A 20,762-nucleotide genomic window follows, 5' to 3' on the forward strand; every position below is an offset into this window, starting at 1 on the left:
CTAGTGGTAGCATGGACAAGAGCAGTCTTAGGCTAAACTCTGTATGGCATGTGAAGCCAGCTGTTATACCATTTGCAATCCCTTGAATATCAAATGAAAGGACACCACAACAGATATATATAAAAAAAGAATGTATTTATTCTAGTCAACCCCTCAGCACTCTTTATGAGATTCGAGGTAAGTACAACACAGTCTTATTTAAGCATACATAAGTCACACAGGTAAGTAATACAGTTAGGCCCTAGGGGCCACGCAAACCATATACTAAGTAAGTGGCATAAGAACCACTGTCACGAACACAGGTTAGGCCTAGGGAATCGCTGGGGCTACACTATCCTATCAGTTGCTAGGCAGTGAGAGGCCTACGGGATTCAGGTGCAGAGTGGAAACACTCACGCGTAATGCGTTAAAGTCGATAGAAATAGTAATATTTAGAAATCAAGAGTTTTAGGACACTTCGGAAGGAACTAGGAGTAAGAGACTTAGAAACTAGACACTAGGATAGTCAATACCCTGGTGAGCACCAGAGTACTCAAGTTACCTAGCCCATGGTCTGCGGGTGCATAGGTGTGAACTTGCGTCAGGTTTCGTCGTCGACTCCTATGGATGCCTGAAGAAAAGATGCTGACAGGCAGTCAGTGAAGAGTGTCCGGTGGATTCCAAGGATGGAATCCAGAAGGAGGATACCTGCAAGCAGAGGGGACAGAGTGTAGGTCACCAGCCAGGAGCCGGGAAGGAACCAGGCGATGTCGTGAAGATGCAGGTGAAGAGGTGAAGCTTGTCGCAGCAGCCACGGGTACCAGGAGACGTCGAGGACGACCAGAACCAGGAGGCGAGCTGTCCCACGAGGGCTCTTGCTGTCGGCGGCGTTGATGTCGAGTTTGGACACAACAAGCCTTGGCAAGCGCAACCCACGCAGAAGGAAGGATTTGCTTCTGTTACAGACCAGGAAGGCCTGAGGTGCTTCTCTTTCACAGGGAAGCAAGGGCCAGTCTGGAGGAGCCAAACCAGCGGTGAAAAGTCAATGGTTCGTCGTCGCAGAGGTCACTAGCCAACGGCCAAGCAACCGGACAGACGCGTCGAGCAGGAAAATGCAGAAGGGCCCCACGCAGAACTCGTGGAGGGCTGATCTTCGGTGCAGATGGTGCTCGGGGTTGGGGCTTCTCAATCCCCAGAGCACAACTTCGAGGGTGCCTCAGAAGTTGCGCTGAAAGCAAGTAGCCAATTTAATCAGGTAGCCGGTCCCACGTCTCTCGTCTCCTCCACGGATCTCAGCTTTGCTGTGGATGTGGATCAGGGTCGGAGAAGTCTGGAAGTCAAGGCGCTGGTCGGGCTCTGCAGTCGGTTCCTCGTAGAACTTAGGCAAAGCAAACGGCAGGTCGCTTGATGATGCCTGTTTGCACAGGGTGGTCACTCCTTGGCCACAAGGGAGATTCTTCAGTCTTCTTCCGTAGTCGAATGTCGAAGGTCCAGAGTTTCTGTTCAAGTTCAGTTATCAGGATAATCCAAAGTCCTAGGGACTCAGCTCCCACTCTTATACTAATCTGGGGGGCTGGGTTACCTGCTAGGTCCCTCCTATGGGTGGGACCAGAGAGGGGGGTGGTTACACCCCCTTCCCTTTGTCCAGTTTCGCGCCAGGACTGGGGCTGGAGTGCCCCAGCACCGGTTTGAACCGGACTATGCATGGGACACCTTGTGTGCCCCAGGCAGTGTCTCGTTTCATTCATCCCTCCCAGCCCCAATACACTAAGGCCTGTCTAGGGTGGTGCTAGTACCTCCCATGGCAGGAAACCTATTGTCCAAGCCTCCCTCGCTGGAAGGACTCCCAGCAGCAGGAGGTTAGACTTGTGTCTGTGGCAGCAGCATCCATTTTGTGATGCTGGGGCTCTGGTTAACTTTAACCGGGTAGTAGGTCTTCAACATGTCTTCTCCCTCTAGAAGGGAGGAATGCTATCCTCATCGCCAGAAATGGTGTGGGGGTATTATTCCAAAGTGTTAGACACCTTACACGACATGTTTTGATAAAGCCAAACCATAGTTACCATAACCGCGAGGATTATAAGGCACTTTAAGAGTATATGGTAGGCGATATCATAGAACAGCTATAAGGACATGGTTCCGAAAGCTGCAGACATGCTCAGCTCATGCTAGAGCACCATCTCACATGTTACCAAGCACTCTGCCTCCAGGATTGTTAAGGCCTGCCATAGGAGTGGCTGATGGGTACACATGTGTCTATATATAAGGTAGGTATAGGAATACTACACCTAAGCAAGGGATGATTACACGACCTTGCCCCAGCTGAGTGATCAGCCAGTTGTGTCATAATGGAAGGCCAGGCCAGGGGTGGCATAATACATGCTGCAGCCCCTGGTAGGCCTAGGGTACAGCCTATCATAGCCTACCATATACTCTTTAAGTGCCTTATAATCTTAAACGGTTATGGTAACTATGGATTGGCTTTATTAAAACATGTCGTGTAAGGTGTCTAACACTTTGGAATAATACACCCATCCCATTTCTGGTGATGAGGATATTATCCCTCCCTTCTAGAGGGAGAAGACATGTTGAAACCTACTTACCCGGTTAAAGTTAACCAGAGCCCCAGCATCACAAAATGGATGCTGCTGCCACAACACAAGTCTGACCTCCTGCTGCTGGGAGTGATCCCGGCACGGGAGGCTTGGACAATAGATTTCCTGCCTTGGGAGGTGCGAGCACCACCCCAGACAGGCCTTAGTGTATTGGGGCAGGGAGGGATGAAAGAAACGAGACACTGCCTGGGGCACACAAGGTGTCCCATGCATAGTCCAGTTCAAACCGGTGCTGGGGCACTCCAGCCCCAGTCCTGGCGCGAAACTGGACAAAGGGAAGGGGGTGTAACCACCCCCCTCCCAAGTCCCACCCATAAGGCGTGACCTAGCAGGCAACCCAGCCCCCCAGATTAGTATAAGTGTGGTAGCTGGGCCCCAGGAAATTAGATTATCCTGAACCTGCAACTTGAACAGAAACTCTGGACCTTCGACATTCGACGAAAGAAGAAGACTGAAGAATCTCCCTTGTGGCCAAGGAGTGGCTACCCTGTGCAAACCGGCACCATCAAGAGACTTACCCTTTGCTTTGCTGAAGTTCTACGAGGGACCGACTGCAGAGCCTGACCAGAGCCTTGACTTCCAGACTTCTCCGACCCTGATCCACATCCACAGCCGAGCTGAGATCCGTGGAGGCGACGAGAGACGTGGGACCGGCTACCTGGGAAAAGTGGCGAGTATCTTCCAGCGCAAGCTTCTGAGGCACCCTCGAAGTTGTGCACCGGGGATTGAGAAGCCCCAACCCCAAGCACCATCTGCACCGAAGATCAGCCCCCCACACTCCACGAGTCCTGCGTGGGGCCCTTCTGCATTTTCCTGCTTGCCGCGTCTGTCCGGTTGCTTGCCCGTTGGCTAGCGGCCTTTGCGACGACACACCTTTGATTTTCCACTGCTGGTTTGGCTCCTCCAGACTGGCTCCTGCTCCTCTGCAAAAGAGAAGCGCCCCAGACCTTCCTGGTCTGCACCAGAAGCAAGTCTTCCATTCTTCGTGGGTTCCGCTTGCCAAGGCTTGGTGAGTCCTAGTTCGACTTCGACGCCGCCTATAGCAAGAGCCTTCGTGGGACAGCTCGCCTTCTGGTCCTGGTCGTCCTCGACGTCTCCTGGTACCCGTGGCTGCTCCGACAAGCTTCACCTCTTCGCCTGCAATCTCCCGACATCGCCTGGTTCCTTCCTGGTTCCACGTGGTCACTGGCTAGTGACCCTGACTCTGTCCCTTCTGCTTGCAGGTATCCTTCCTTCTTCATCCCGGCCTTGGGATCCACCGGACACTCTGTACTGACTGCCTGTCAGCAACTTTCCTTCAGGCATCCATAGAAGTCCACGACAAAACCCAACGCAAGTTCACACCTATGCACCCGCAGCCCGTGGGCTAGGTAACTTGGGTACTCCAGTGCTCACAAGGGTATTGACTATCCTAGGGTCTAGTTTCCGAGTCTCGACTTTCTAGCTATACCAGAAGTGTCCTAAAACTGCTTATTTCAGAACTGTACTATTTCTATCGATTATACGCATTACGCGTGAGTGTTTCCACTGTGCACCTGAATCCCATGGGCCTCCCACTTCCTAACCTTGCGTAGTGTAGTGTAGCCCCAGCGATTCCCTAGGCCCAGGCCTATCCTATTTCCGTGACAGTGGTCCTTATACCACTTCTTTAGTATATGGTTTGCGTGGCCCCTAGGGCCTAACTGTATTACTTACCTGTGTGACTTAATGTATGCTTGAATAAGACTGTGTTGTACTTACCTCGAATCTCATAAAGAGTGCTGAGGGTTTGACTAGAATAAATACACTTTATTTTATATATATATCTGTTGTGGTGTCCTTTCATTTGGTATTCAAGGGATTATATATGGTATAACAGCTGGCTTCACATGCCATTCAGAGTTTAGCCTAAGACTGCTCTTGTCCATGCTACCACTAGGATAGCTGGTCTATAAGGTTGACTTTACAACCAATCACCATAAGGGTTGTTTGGACTGATATAAGGTGTACACTAGAACTAGTGACATCATACATCAGGCCAACTTCACACAATATGTAAATCAATCGTCATCCTGCGTCCAACGGAACAGTCCTGGCCGAACTGCCGAATAGTGATGGTCCAAAGCCATTTAGGGGAGTTATCTGCACGCTGACATTAGTTTATATACTTCTGCGCTCTTTGAGTTGGATCCCCAACTTCACTCCTAAACTTTACTAGCGGTTTACCAATCTACTAAATGTATTTGACAGTGTGCTAGGGAAATGTCTCCCATGAAGATTGAGAACTTCAAACTGTGACATACTTGCAGGAAGCATATGGCGTTTTTAGCCCTGCACTGGTGCCTTGGATTAAAGCATGATTCAAAATAATGCTACAATTGCTCCCTGATGCATCTGAAGGCCATCAGGGTAGAGGAGATGGAGTTGGATGCCACTGAGCACAAGAAAACATGGTCGTACTCCTAATCATGGGCCCGCTCTTGAACCAAGTCGTGATCTCAATCCAGTTCACCGTCCTTGGCTAAGTCAAAGGCAAAGTCAAAAGACTAGCTGCTGCAAGCAAAGAAATTCTGGATGTGGTCTTCATCCACCCCCCGCATTGCTACAGAGAAGGATCGTGCAGTCTACACTGAAAAAAGGTTTCTCTGCGCCAGTCGTCCGACTGACCCACAGCTACAGCTGATGCACTAGAAATTCTCCAGGCCATCATTGATTCCTCAGCAAATTAAGACCCTCAAAAAGGTTATGATGCCGATTTGTTTGGATGATTTTGGGCCGCTCTGGAGCGCCTTTCAGCCAAATTAATCCATTCAGCTTGCCCAGTCAACTGCGAACAAGCATTGGCAAATGCAACAAATTTGACTCTTAAACTTTTTCACTAAAAAGCCTGAGCTAGTTGTATGCGGTTACTCAGAGTCAGTTTAGGTGACCACCTCCACTAAGGAGCCTGTCAAAGGGAACAGCAGGGTCCTCAGAAATAGTTACCTCAGCAGGTGAACCAGTCTTCAGTCCTTTCTAGTCAGTTTTATCCTTTGCAAGGCTTTCCTATGAAAATGGTTCTGATGCAAGTTATAAAGGAAGCTGAAGATGCTCAGAGGATGCTGTGGATGCGAAGTAGTCGAAGGGGGTCTTGGTTCTACTACTCCTCAGTTCACAAAGGGGATGAGGCGGTCCTGGTCATAGGGTCAACGTCCCTCAAAGTCCTCTTGGTGCTGGCTGAAGTCCAGTCACCTACTGTCACAGGCTAATCATTCCTGAGTTGGGTGGACATTGTTCTTTGGGACTTTAGGCTACCAACTTGCCTCAGCAGGCTTCTTCAGCGGTTGTGTCCCTGTGCTGAAAACAGGAGGCCAATCAGTTGGCCCATGGAGTCTTTTGGCACTGGCTGGCTCTGGAGACAACTTCTCCTTGAGCATGACACTGCTGGCACAGTTCCTCTCCTTTCCTGGTCACCAGGTGCAGCAGGTGCAGTTCATGGCGGTGCAGACTTCCTTTGACAGTTCCAAGGTGCAGCAGGGTAGTCATTCCAGTCCAGTCAAAATCTGAATTCGGGGGGACAGGGGTTCCCTACTTATGCCCAGAAAATGCTCTCAGTGCAGGAATGCGCTTGGTACCAATGGGTTACCAACTTCCCTCCCAACTGATGACCACTTCCCACAAAGTGTGGCATCTGGCCATCCCAGGATGCAATATTATGCCCACTTCCAATATTGCAAGACCCCTCTCCTGGCATGTGGAGCTCCCTAGCCCAACCCAGAGGTGTGACTACCGGGGGGGACGGGTGGCTACACAACTCCGGAAAACTGATTTGGCAACTGGTTTTCCCTCCCCTGGCCCAAGTGCGAGCCTGTCTGCCTGAACAATGGAGCAGCCCCTCTCCCAAGCGTTGCCCCTTTGCCCTTCAAAGCCGCCTTCTTCTTTGAAGTTCACCTTTTGGGCTAATACCTGTGGGGAGGCCAGAAAGCTGTTGTGGCAACCGGACTCCATGTGCAACCAGTATGAGCATAGGGGACGAAAGGCAATAAAGTGGCAACTTGGATAAAGTTGCACACTGCGAATTGTTAAATTAATTTCGACCTGAGAATCCTGTTGGGCTTAATGTAATGTTGTTTGATACCTTGGATGACCCATTTTGGTTGCAGTGTTTCAGATTTAGCACAGCTGGAGGGATCAGCGTGCAAGTCTGTACTCTCCAATTGGATGACAAAGCTTTTCCACAGTAAAAATGAATTACTCATTTTGCCTATCAGGACTTGTAAACTTGCATGTTCTGTCTGTGGGATATGTTGCACCTTGCCATAGAACTCTATAACCCTGCCGTAGAAGAGACTTAGACATATACCAGGGGAAAGTCTGGCTTTGCCATTGCTTTAAATGGCAAAGTCGGGTCAGCAGTTTAAACTGCTCTTCCAGTGTGCAGATAGCGGGCTGGCTTTAACTATTGTCATTCCCAAGGTGGCACAATCAGTGCTGCAACCCTTGGGGGGACCTTTTTAACTTACATGCCCTGGGTACCATTTACTTGTGACATACAGGTAAGTTAGTTGAGCAAATTCGTCATACCAGCTTACGGGTAAAGGCACAGGCACTAAGGTCTGGTTAGCAGGCCTCAGTGAACTCTGAGTTGAAAAACCAGCAGCATTACTCCAAAAACTTGGAGGTACAAACTGAAGAATTTCCTTGCATGGCCCCCTTCTCCCCTGTTGATAAGTAATGAGCAACTGAGCAACTACCCGTTGTCCTGGTGGTTCTCATCCTTAAAATGGAAGAACCTGGAGAGGACATTTGCTTTGGCATGATCAGTCCCAGGTCTGTGTTCCACTGTGAAGTCCGTACCCTGTAGGGAAATGGACCACCTCAGCAACTTGGGGTTTTCTCCTCTCATCTGCAATAACCATCTAAAAGGCCTGTGGTCGGTTTGCAGTCTAAACTGAGTCCCAAACAGGCTTCTTCAGGGACCGAATCACAGCAAAGGCTTCCCTCTTAATGGCACTCCAACGCTGCTCTCTGGGGAGGAGTAGCTTGCTAATGAAGTCAACTGGCTCATCCTTCACTCCACTGCTATTGCCCCTATGGACTAGGATTATAAACACTTCTCTTTTACAAGGAATCATCCCAGACATTCTCAAAGTTGGTCAGATATCCCCCATCCTAAAAAACACATTGGCGGATCCATCTGACCTGAATAACTATCGCCCAATTTCCAACATCTCGACCCTCGCCAAACTGCTAGAAAAATGTGTCCACGGGCAGCTTAGTAATCACATAGATCACTTCAACCTGCTCTATCATTTCCAATCAGGCTTTCGATCAGGGCACAGCACAGAATCAGCCATGACCCACATAATTGATGACGCACTACAAATATTGGATCAAACCAAGGGATGCCTGCTAATCCTGCTTGACTTATCCTCAGCCTTCGACACAGTCAAACATGACAATCTTCTAGACCTCCTGAAACACAGGATGGGACTATCTGGTACTGTGTTAAACTGGTTCACGTCCTTCCTCCAAAACAGAACACAAAGATTCAAGATTAACCAATCGTTATCCAACCCCTCCCTGGTCACTCTGGGAGTACCCCAGGGTTCCTCCCTCTCCCCGACACTCTTCAATATGTTTATGGAACCTCTCACTGAGCTTCTCAATTCATCAAATATCCAATATCACATGTATGCCGACGACACACAACTCTACATTAAGGTCCACTTACTTGAAGACATCAAGTCCCTTAATACAACACTCCATAAAACACAGATCTGGCTGGCAGAGAACCATCTAAAACTAAACACCCTAAAAACAGAATTTCTCCTAATTGCTCCTCCCAACCAAACAACCACCATCCGTGAATGGATGAAGCACATTACAGCACTCGATGGTCAACCTATCATCATTGATTCCGCTAAATCACTGGGAATAACCTTGGACAATAAGCTAAATATGCAGAAGCACATCAGCGCTGCAACCAAAGGAGCTAATTTCCAGATTAACACCTTGTGAAAACTGAAACCCTTCATACCGGCCAGTGACTTTAAACAGGCAGTTAAATCTCTAGTAATTCCCAAAGTGGATTATGGAAGTATTGCTCTTTGCGGCCTACCCAGATCAGCGACCGCTCCTTTAAGAGCCTCAATAAATACAGCCGCTAGACTCATCACAGGCTCCAAAAGAAACTGCCACATCTCCCCTGACCTTCGTGCCCTCACCTGGCTTCCTTTTGAGGCCAGAATTCATTTGAAAATCGCCTGTATGACACATAAGGCCTTGCATCACAAAACACCGAGATACCTAGCGGAGAAATTGGTACTATCGGGTGGTAACAGATATACTAGGAGCTCCAACAATCTTCTACTTAAACCACAACGGTTCTCCAAGAAGAAAACATACTACCGCTCCTTCTCAGGAATGGCTCCCAGGATTTGGAATGCCTTGCCCCAATAAACAAGACTTAATCCATCCGCAGCTTTTTTTAAAAAAAGAAGTGAAATCTATTCTTCTGGCCAAATTCACTTGACTCATTGATATTCCCCTGTAAATATGTGCTATTCTTGTATGTTCACCTTTACTGTATTCACCTAATTCACAATACTTATACGTTTTTATGTTGATATTTCTGCACTGTAAAGCGCTCTGATACCTGCAAGGGTCTTGTTCGCGCTATATAAAACTGTCAAAATAAATAAATAAATAAAATCCTGGCCCAAATCATTCACTTGTGATAACACTGTTCCAATCCCATGTTCATAGGTACTCATCTGGACTATAAATTCCTTACTGAAGTCAGGTGCCTTCATTACAGGTGCTGAACACAGAACTTTGTTTTAGGGTGTCGAAAGCTTTCTGACACTACTCAGTCCAGATAATGTTTCTGAGCTGTTTCTCTGTCGTTAGCTCAGTTAGTGGTGTGTCTTTGCTACTATAACCATTTCAAAACCTCCTGTAAGTTCCAGTCCGGCTAAGAAAATCTGTAACTTGGGTCTGGGTTTTAGGAGCTTCTCAGGCCAGAATTGTGGGAATATTGTGCTGGAGATGTTGTACATGGCCTACACCAGCTTGGTGGTCCAAGTATACAACAGAGCCTTGCCCCATCTGGCATTTACTTGCCTTGACAGTCAGGTCTACAGGCCCTGAAGCACTATCTTGAGGTGGACCATGTGATCCTCCCAGGTGGCAATAAATGCAGCTATGTCATGAAGATCAGCGGCACTGAAACTCTTGAGACTTGAAAGTACTGTATTCACCAACCTCTGGAAGGTGACAGGTGCATTTTTCAACCCATAGGGTATCACTTTGAACTTAAAGTGGCCTGCAGGTGTAGAAAAAACAAACCTCATCTTGGCTCCTGGGGTGAGGGCTATCTGTCAATAACCTCATGTCAGGTCAAAGGTACTCAGATATTTGGGCCCCGAACTTATCAATAAGATCATCAGCTATTGGTATGGTATGGACATCAGTTTTGGTGACTGCATTGAGACCCTTGTAGTCCACACAGAACCTCATCTCAGGTTTCCCACCTTTGGGGTTGGGCTTGGGTGCATACTTCACATCCCTGTCCTGCCTGCCCACAGATGTTACCTGTGCTTCATGGTGGGCAGCGAGTACTTCCAATACTCTGTGCTCCCCTTTGGTCTTAGCGGCGACCCTCGGGTGTTCACTAAGGTGATTAGGTTGTCTACAGCACATCTGGAGAGGTCAGGGGTTCCAGTCTTCCCTTATATCAACAATTGGCTGCTGAAGGCAAGCTCCTCCCAGGCAGTCGTCTCCCACCTCAGGACTGCAGCAGACCTCCTATATTCACTGGAGTTCACTATAAATGTGCTGAAGTCACAAGTGACTCTCTCTCAGATGCACCCTTTCATCTGTGCTGGTCTGGACACAGTCCTGGTTCGGGCCTATCCACCCGAGCAGTGAGCCCAAGATATTCAGGCTATGATACCTCTATCCTGGATTTCAATGTTACGGACTCTGTGGCTATTAGGCATCATAGCGATACCAAAGGGGATGATGGACGGAGCGCTTGAGCAAATCAAACACTCACCCCCAGTCAACTGATCTGGGTTTAATCCATCATCATTCTTTAGCTCACTCCACCACCCCAGTTCAGACATGGCCATATGCAAATCAGTCTGACCCTGTGTCTCATGGGAACAGTCCAGCCCGAACTGCCAAGCCATGTCTTCCCTGGATCGGAAACAAGCATCCTGGGACCGGTTTCGGGTTCATAACCCTCATCAGCCAGGCTATCTTGAATCCAGTGGCAAAGTGGGCAAGGGACCCACGTCTGGGCATACCCTGCCAACTTAGGGCGAACAAAGCGATACCAAAGGGGATGATGGACGGAGCGCTCGAGCAAATCAAACACTCACCCCCAGTCAACTGATCTGGGTTTAATCCATCATCATTCTTTACCTCACTCCACCACCCCAGTTCAGACATGGCCATATGCAAATCAGTCTGACCCTGTGCCTCATGGGAACAGTCCAGCCCGAACTGCCGAGCCATGTCTTCCCTGGACCGGAAACAAGCATCCTGGGACTGGAGTTCACAATAAATGTGCTGAAGTCACAAGTGAAGTCACAAGTGACTCTCTCTCAGATGAACCCTTTCATCTGTGCTGGTCTGGACACAGTCCTGGTTTGGGCCTATCCACCCGAGCAGTGAGTCCAGGATATTCAGGCTATGATACCTCTATCCTGGATTTCAATGTTATGGACTCTGTGGCTATTGGGCATCATAGCCTCCTGCATCCTTCTTGTGATACATACCCGCTGGCATATGAGGGCTCTGCAGTGGGACCTGAAGTTCCAGTAGGCACAGCATCAAGTGAATGTCTCCGACATGGTCCAGATTTCGTAGGGAACTGCAAAAGACCTAAAGTTGTGGCCGACCCTTCTCCCTTCCCCAGCAAGAGTTAACAGTAGTGACAGTGGGCTGAGCCAGCCATCTCGTAGAGGTGGAGATCAGAGGACACAGGTCTCCGGCTCAGTCCGAGCTTCACATCAACCTGCTGGAGCTCCATGTGATCCGGTTGGCCTTGAAAGGCGTTCTTCCTTCGATAACACTGATGCAGGTGTTCATGGACAACACCGCCTTCATTTGGTATTGCAACAAACAAGGCAGGGTCGTATTGTGGACCCTTTGTCAAGAGGCCCTATGTCTCTGGACATGGATGGAACGTGAGTGAATTTCCCTGGTGGTTCAACTCCTGCAGGGATCTCTGAATGCCAGGGTGAATTAACTGGCATCAATAACTGTGGATCACAAATGGTGTCTCCATCTAGAGGTGAGGCAAGGGCTCTTTCAGGAGTGGGAAAGAGCCTTTGTTAGATCTGTTCACCACTGCCTAGAACATGCAATGTCAGCAGTTTTGCGTGCTGGAGTTTCTCAGGCAGCTCTCGCTTTGAGACGCTTTTCGCCTTGAGTAGAGCTCTGGCCTCCTATACTCCTTTCTGCCATTGCCACTGCGGTCCAGAGTTCTCATGAAGATCAGGAACGACTGGGCCCAAGACATTCTTATGGCTCAGGATTGGCTAAGGAGAGTCCGGTAACCTGACCTATTGACCATGAGCATCAGTCCTCCCATCAGGACACCTCTTTTGAAGCATCCTCTGTCACAAGAACAGGGGAGTATTCTGCACCCGAGCCTGCGCAACCCTCCGCCTTCTTGCCTGGAGATTGCGCAGCAACAGTTCACAGCTTTCGACTTTCCTCCAGAAGTCTGCACTGTTATTATGGCAACCAGGTGTCCCTCTACCAAGACGGTCTACGCCTTCCGTTGGGACAAATTAGTGTCATGATATACATCCAGGAATATCGACCCTCTTTGCCAAATTTTAACTTTTGTTCTGTCTTTGGCCCAGCAGCGCTCTGTTCTGGTAAGGGCTATTTATCAGTCATTCGGCTTTTCTGCCTTTGCCGGTATATTCCTATTTTTTCAAGTCACCTATTGTGATTAGATTACTCAAAGGTCTCCAACATTTGTTTTCTCCAAAACCATTTATCTTGCCCCAAGTAGACTTAAATCTAGTCCTGATCTTTCTTATGTGTGCCTCCTTTCTGCTGAAGGCTGTGACACTTTCAAATAGGCCCGACCATCACCTTGTCACTGTCTGGATCCAAAAGATCCATAAAGACTGTTCTCCTTCTACATTGATCCAACTAAGGAGTTCCGGGTTGACGATCAACTCTTTCAAAGTTATGCTGGAGCTAAGAAAGGGAACACATGGCAGAAATGGACCATCTCACAATGAATAGTGCTCTACAGAAAGATCTGCTGTGCACTAGTGAAAAAGCAACACCCTGACAGTTTGCTTGTTCACTTCACCAGAGCCAAGTTAGCGACCACTGCTTTAGCTCACGGAGTCCCTGTCCTGGACATCTGTCAGGCGGCAGCATGGGCATCACTACACATCTTCACCGAATACTACTGTGTGGACAGACATGTCCATACTGATGGGCATTTAGGCCAGTTGGTCCTGTAGAACCTCGTGGTCTAATCTGTTCTCAGACCCACCTCCGGGGAGTTATTGCTTGGGTAATTATTATAAGGTAAGGAATCTACGGCTTGAAGTCTCTATCAGATGAACAAATTACTTACATCTGAAAGAAACAATTTAGTTAGATTTCTCACCTTAGAATATCCCCAGGCGTTAGGCTGGATCCAGAATTTTTATCCGTCAGCAATACCCTTGCGCGTCGCTAGGCGTCGTCTGCGGCGCCGCATCCATCGTCGGCGTCATGATCGCCGGGATGACGTCGGAGTACTTACACGCCGCCCTCGCGCGCTGACGTCAGTTCTTTTTTCCGCGCCATTAAGCGCCGATCCGGGAAGAGCATACCCTTTTAGTCACTTTTTGACTAAACTTATTTGAACTCTTTTGGTTCCATTTCCAGTCGACCTCGACTCTGGTGCCGGTAGGGATGCCTGGCTTCAAACCTTGTGACGCCTGTAACCGACTGATGTCGGTCACAGATCACCACCGCCGGTGCCTCTATTGCCTTGGGGCTGACCTCGATGCCGAGTCGTGCCTCGACGGCTAGGCGGGAGCGGTCCCGCAAGCTGCTCGAGATCCGGCAGTCAGTTCCGCGCCGCTCAAGGTCCCGGTCGAGGGACCGGTCGCGGAACCGCAGTCATCACCGCTCGTCGGGGTCGAAGTCTTCGCATTCCGGTAAGTCGAAGCACAGCAAGAAGTCGAAGAGGGGTCATCGCTCTTCTGGCTCCCCTCGCCGGTCGCGCGATTTGTCTAAGGGTTCGGGTGGCACCACCTGCACGGCTCCATTGGAGCCGCAGGAGTCCTGTCCGACCCCATACCCTCCAGTCCCTGGGTCTGACGCGACTCAGGCAGAGATCAGAGACTTCCTCGTGGCCATGAGGAGCCTGGCTCCGCCGTCGACGCCTACTGGCGTGCCTTCGGGCCCCGCAGGCTCGACTGGGAGGCCCCGGCGCCGTCGTCGACTCCTGTCCTGACGCCGCAGGCCCCCGCGAGATCCAGGCCTGAATCCCGGTCGGCGACGGTCGACCTTACGACCCCTCCGCGGGCGCCGACCCCTCCGGAGCAGCCCCCGGCGCCGCCTTCGGATGACGCCGTTATCCGGTTTAGTCCCGGTCCGGCGTCGGAGCGGCGCCGTTCGGCACAGATGGGCGCAGGTTCATCTTCTGCCGGCTCCGATCCTTCCACCTGTATACCAGGAATCGGATGGCGGAGACGACTGGGAGGGGTCTGAGGACCCTCTGGCATGGCAGTGCCAGTTATCTCAGAACTGGGCAGACGAACTGGGGGATGCCAGTGGTCTTGATACCTCCCCTGACACTGGCTTCATCTCTCCTCCGTCCGTGGCTTTGGAGGAAGGTGCTACGTTTTCTGTGGTGCTGCGCAAGGCGGCCGAAGCCCTTGGGCAGGAGCTGCCTGCTGTGGCCGTGAGGACTTATCTCCTCACTGAAGTGCTTCAACCGCCAGCAAGCTCCTCGGAGCCTCTGCTGCAGTTCAATGAAGCACTGACTGACGTTCTGAGGGGCACCTGGTCCAAGCTCTCCACAGTTCCTCCTATGGACCAGAACGTGGCCCGGCGCCACTGCCCTGCACCGGGCGACACCAGTTTTCTGTCTTTGCATCCCACGCCCGAGAGCCTGGTTATCCAGGCCTCTACCTCCCAGACCTCCTTCCCGTCCGCTCCCCCGGATCGGGAATCCAAAAGGTTGGAACAGTTTGGGAAGAAACTGTTCTCCTCCCTTAGTTTGGGGTTGCGGTCTATCAACAACGCGTGCCTTTTGGACCGTTACTCCCACTCCCTGTGGGATACGGTGGAGGACATGCTGCCCCAGTGTCCGGAGGAGGCCCGGACACGGCTCGCCCAGGCTCTTGCTGAGGGGCAGGATGCGGCACGGCATGAAATACGATGTGGACTGGACACAACGGACTCGCTAGGCAGGGCAATGGAGTCCACGGTGGCAATTCGTCGCCACGCCTGGCTGAGGTCCACGAGTTTCTCCGGGGATGTCCAGAGCACCATCATGGGCATGCCCTTCGATGGCAGTCGCCTTTTTGGCGACAAAGCAGACAGTGCGCTGGAGCGCTTTAAGGACTCCAGGGCTACGGCTAAGTCCTTGGGCCTCTTGGCCCCACGCCCGCAAACTTCCGCTTTTCGTGGCCAAGGAAGGGGCGCCCCCTCACGTCCGTCTAGCCACAGGCCGCAGAACCAGCAACGCGGTCGCGGACGTGGATTCCGCCGAGGTGGAGCAGGGGGACAACGAGCCGGTCCATCCACATCTACCCCGGCAGCACCCGCCTCAAAGCCCTCCTAGTCCGTGCTTTCAGGCCCATTCCACGCCAGTGGGAGGCAGAGTTCGCCATCACCTGCTCCACTGGCATACCATCACATCGGACAGGTGGGTGCTACAAATGGTCTGAAGGGGCTACTCCCTCCCCTTCGAGGCGACCCATCCAGCCATGCCACCGCAGTACCACCGCATGTCGGGGGTGCACTTGCAACTTCTGCAGGAGTAACTTATGGCCCTCTTGGCCAAGGGGGCCATCGAGCGCGTTCCTGGCCCAGAAGTTGGTCGGGTTGTTACTCCCACTACTTTCTGGTTCCCAAGAAGGGCAAAGGGGGCCTCAGCAGCGTCAACGCCTTCCTCCGGAAGAAGAAGTTCAAGATGCTCACCTTGGCTCAGGGTCTGGCTGCCCTAGACCCTGGAGACTGGATGGTAGCGTTGGACTTGCAGGATGCTTATTTCCACATCCCCGTCCTGCCGGCCCACCGGCGTTACCTGCGGTTCACGGTAGGCCACAAGCACTTTCAGTTTACCGTGCTCCCCTTCGGCCTCACCAGGGCCGCTCGGGTGTTCACGAAAGTGATGGCGGTGGTCGCAGCTCACCTGCGCAGATTAGGGGTTCCAGTCTTCCCCTATCTCGACGACTGGTTGTTGAAGGCGGGCTCGCCCCAGGCAGTTGTCTCCCACCTCCAGACTACGACGACCTCTTGCATTTGCTGGGGTTCTCCATCAATGTGCCGAAGTCGCATCTGAGTCCCTCCCAGAAGCTCCAATGAAGAGGAGCGGTTCTGGACTTGGCGCAGTTCCGGGTCTATCCTCCGGAACAGCGAGTCTGGGATATTCAGGCTCTCATTTCAGTCTTTCGGCCTCTATCCCGGGTTTCGGTCAGGTTGGTGCTGCGGCTTCTGTGTCTGATGGCCTCCTGCATCCTGTTGGTGCATCACGCCAGATGGCGGATGCGGGCTCTGCAGTAGGACCTGAAGTTTCAGTGGGCCCAGCATCGGGGCAACCTGTCCGACCATGTCTTGATCTCAGAGGGCACTGCGAAACAGTTGCAGTGGTGGCTCATGGACCGCGATTGGGTCAGCGGCAGATCCCTCTCCCTACCCCAACCGGAGCACGTGGTAGTCACGGACGCGTCCCTCCTGGGATGGGGGGGCCATATGGGAGAGGCGGAGATCAGAGGACTCTGGTCTCCGACGGAGTCTCAACTCCATATCAACCTTCTGGAGCTGCGGCCGATCCGACTTGCACTGAAGGCATTCCTTCCCTCTGTCCGGGGAAGTGTAGTGCAGGTGTTCACGGACAACACCACCGCCATGTGGTATTGCAACAAACAGGGCGGGGTGGGGTCGTGGACCCTTTGTCAGGAGGCTCTGCACCTCTGGACATGGCTGGAGCATCAAGGCATCACCCTGGTGGTTCAACATCTGGCGGGCTCTCTGAACACCTCAGCAGACGAACTCAGCCGCCGGTGCATGATGGATCACGAATGGCGTCTGAACTCGGACGTGGCGCAAGACCTCTTTCTGCAGTGGGGAGAGCCTTTGTTAGATCTATTCGCCACCGCAGAGAACGCGCAATGTCAGCAGTTCTGCGCGTTGGAATTTCCAAGGCGGCACTTGCTCGGCGACGCTTTTCGTCGCGAGTGGAGTTGCGGTCTGTTGTACGCCTTTCCACCTATACCTCCTCTGCCCAGAGTGCTGAAGAAGATCAGGTGCGACTGGGCCCAAGTCATCCTTGTGGCTCCGGATTGGGCACGAAGATACTGGTATCCCGAGCTACTCAGTCTATCGATCGATCCCCGATCCGACTGCCTCTTCAGGGGGGCCTTCTGTCGCAGTAGCAGGGAACGGTCCTCCACCCGAACCTGTCCAGCCTCCACCTCCATGCGTGGATATTGAGCAACGGCAGTTGATGCCATTTGACTTGCCTCCTGAAGTCTGTAATGTTATTCTGGCAGCCAGGCGTCCCTCCACAAAATCGGTATACGCCTGCAGGTGGAACAAATTTGTGGCATGGTGCACAGCAAAGGCTGTGGATCCCCTCTCTGCCCCTCTTTCTGAGGTTCTCCTCTTTCTTTTTTCCCTGGCCCAGCAGGGCTCTGCTCTGGGCACCCTCAAAGGATACCTTTCGGCTATTTCTGCTTTCTTACGGCTTCCTGATCAGCCTTCTCTTTTTAAGTCCCCTGTTGTTTCTCGATTCTTTAAGGGCATTACCCACATGTTCCTTCCTGTCCCTTTCGTTATGCTTCAGTAGGATTTGAATCTAGTATTGACCTATCTGATGTGCGCTCCTTTTGAGCCTCTTCATAATTGTCCCCTTCGTCTGCTGACGCTTAAGACTGCTTTCCTGGTTGCCATCACCTCTGCTAGAAGGGTGAGTGAACTTCAGGCGCTCTCTTCTAAGCCTCCTTTCCTTTCTGTCCATCCGGACAAAGTTGTTTCTAAGGACTCGTCCTTCCTTTCTCCCTAAGGTGGTAACTGCCTTTCACATAGGCCAGTCTGTTACACTGCCCACCTTCTTTCCGTCTCTGCATCCCTCGAAAGAGGAAGAGCGGCTCTACCGCCTGGTCCCAAAACGGGCGCTGTCCTTCTATCTGGACCGCACCAAACAGTTCCGGGTGGACGACCAACTCTTTATTGGCCACGTGGGCGCTAAGAAGGGGCGGGCGGTACACAAGCGAACCATCTCTCGGCGGGTCGTTTTGTGTATCAAGGCCTGTTATTCCTTAGCTAAAAAGGAACCTCCTGTAGGGCTGAGGGCCCATTCCACTCGGGCCACAGCGGTGACCACTGCCCTGGGCCGGGGAGTCCCCTTGCAGGACATTTGTCAGGCAGCAACGTGGGCCTCGCTGCACACGTTTGCCAAACACTATTGCCTGGACAGTCAAGTCCGGAGAGACGGCTTCTTTGGCCGTTCTGTTCTCCTGGACTTTCTGGTGTGATTTTGGTTCGCAGACCCACCACCGGGGTTGGTATTGCTGGGGTATCTATTCTAAGGTGAGGAATCTAACTAACGTGTTTCTTTCAGATGAACAAGTTACTTACCTTCGGTAACGATATATCTGTAAGAAACATTAGTTAGATTCCTCACCGCCCCACCCATCCTCCCCGTTCTGCGAACCTATATCTAGGGTTGAGGTCATCCCTTTCAGGGCCCTAGAATTTTTGGCACCAGTGTCGGTCTCTTGCATGGCTTTGCGTTCCTGGCGTGGAAAGCTGTGTACAAGAACTGACGTCAGCGCGCGAGGGCGGTGTCTAAGTACTCCTACGTCATCCCGGCGATCACGACGACGGACGCGGAGCCGCAGACGACGCCTAGTGACGCGCAAGGGTATTACTGAAGAAAAATCTTTCTGGATCCAGCCTGACGCCTGGGGATATTCTAAGGTGAGGAATCTAACTAACTAATGTTTCTTACAGATATATCGTTACCGAAGGTAAGTAACTTGTTCCTTTGGTAACACCTTAACTGGTAGAGGCTCTATCCAACCACAGATTCCTTACCGATACAGCCATCCTTCGTGCTCTGCGAACCCTTCTAAAGGCTTTGGCAATTTACACATATTGTCAGTGTTCCTCATGGCTTTGTGCTCCGGGCGTGCAAAGCCGCAAAAAGAAACTGATGTCCTTACTCTGCAATGGCGGCTGTACAGGCACCGTGAACGATACTTCCGGCATGGACGCTGACGTGGAGCCGAAGGACACGACCAACGGGCACTCAGGGGTACTGCTCGAAAATGTCCAGATCCAGTCTAACGAATGGTGAATATTCTAAAGTTAGAAATCTTCTGCTATATAGATTCTCTATTAGATAAGGTGTTACTGAAGGTAGTTTACTTGTTCTTTATGAGGTGTGGTCTGTTTCCAATCAGTCATCCTCTCTTTCCAAGGTATTTGTGATTTGGTGATTTCTTTCACAACAGATGTAGACTAGGTTAGTAGCATCTTCCTTATTTTTAGTATGGTAATTCACACATCCTTTGTCTGATCTGGGTGTTATTTTTTTCTATATTAAAGCTAAGTAAGACTGGAGGCACTTAAAATGTCTTCCCCCTTTTTGGCCATTGTAGGAGGCTGGCTCAGTATATGGTGTATACCTATCGGTGAGGCACTATACACTGAGTCCAGGCAACCCAATAGTGATAGTTGTAGTGATCCCTGAAAACCAAAGATATCAAGTGGTAGCTGTGTAGAGCAGCTAAGGCTCATTCAGGAGGGTCTTAAGCTGGAGCATTACCACACAGTCAGTCGGTGAAGCTTACACACAAGAAAGAACCACACCAGTGTTAGAAAAATACTTTGTATTTATTATACACGAACACTAAAACTACTTTGGTATATCTCGTAGCCGGAGATCTCAATACACAGTAAAATATACTTCAAAACAGGTACGTAAAGCACATAAAACACATGGGCCTCTATGGGGAAGGCCAAACCATATACTAAGAAAATGGAATGCAAGATGAGTACCCAAATGAAAAAAACACCCAAGGATCTGTGGACTAGGGGAAGCAAGAAACAACCAAACGTAAGTAGCTAGGATTCCCAAGGCCCCCAGGTGCAGAGGTGATAAGCCAGGTCAACGTTCATAGGATAACATAGGAAAGTCGCGGTTGGAGTTTTACGGATTCAGGACCCTTCCCAGAGGACCCTAGGAAAACCCATTGGAACTAGTGAGGTTGAAGGACTCCCCACACCTGCGGATACCCAGTGAACCAAGATACCTACATTAGGGAGCCCGGGTGCATAGGTGCGAAGTGGTGTTGGAACTGCCTGCTTAAGTCAATAGAGGACCTCGGCTGTCTGCGGCTACCAGGTCAGTGGAACCCGAATGTGGATTCTGGTTGAGAAGTACCTACAAGGAGAAGGGGCAGAGGCCAAACTACCTGGATGCATCCAGGAGGATCAGGCGCACTATGCCAGCCCTTGTAGGAGGTACTTTGCTGTCGCACAAAGGTCTTGAAGACGCAGCTGTGGAGCCCAGGCTACTATGCAGGAGCACAGGGGCCATCCACGAGCTGCTGATTGAAGAATGCAGGAGGGTCAGTGGCCAGCAGGACCACCAACAAGCCCTGGTAACGACAACCAGGCATGTTGCAGACCAGCAAGGTCTATGGGACTCACCTAGCAAGGGTAAGTCAGGGCTGGCTCTCAACAAGCAGGAGAGCCAGCAGGAATTGAAGGAGACCCCAAAAGGACCCTCTGGCAGCAGGCACAGGAAGGCCTTGGCAGCACACAGAAGGTGCATGCCCATGTCGGTAGAGAAGCAGGGAAGAGGTCACTCTTACGGCTGTGTGATGCTGGAGCTTCTTGGAGTTTGAAGATCTTCGGTAAGGAGAGCCAACAAGCCTTGCTAACAGCAAACCGATGCTGTGCACAGGGATGCAGTTCCAGTCGGCTAGAGAGGGATTA

The 20,762-nt window shown here is 51.1% G+C and overlaps 1 protein-coding gene across 4 annotated transcripts in view; it reads left to right on the plus strand.

Annotated features, from left to right (window-relative positions):
* The window catches only part of ASAP1 (ArfGAP with SH3 domain, ankyrin repeat and PH domain 1), a 1,875,051-nt gene that overhangs the window by 1,850,783 nt on the left and 3,506 nt on the right, over positions 1–20,762 (plus strand). The gene's annotated exons all lie outside the window — the stretch shown is intronic.

Source organism: Triturus cristatus, chromosome 5_1, assembly GCF_964204655.1.
Source record: "Triturus cristatus chromosome 5_1, aTriCri1.1, whole genome shotgun sequence".
Classification (NCBI taxonomy): domain Eukaryota; kingdom Metazoa; phylum Chordata; class Amphibia; order Caudata; family Salamandridae; genus Triturus; species Triturus cristatus.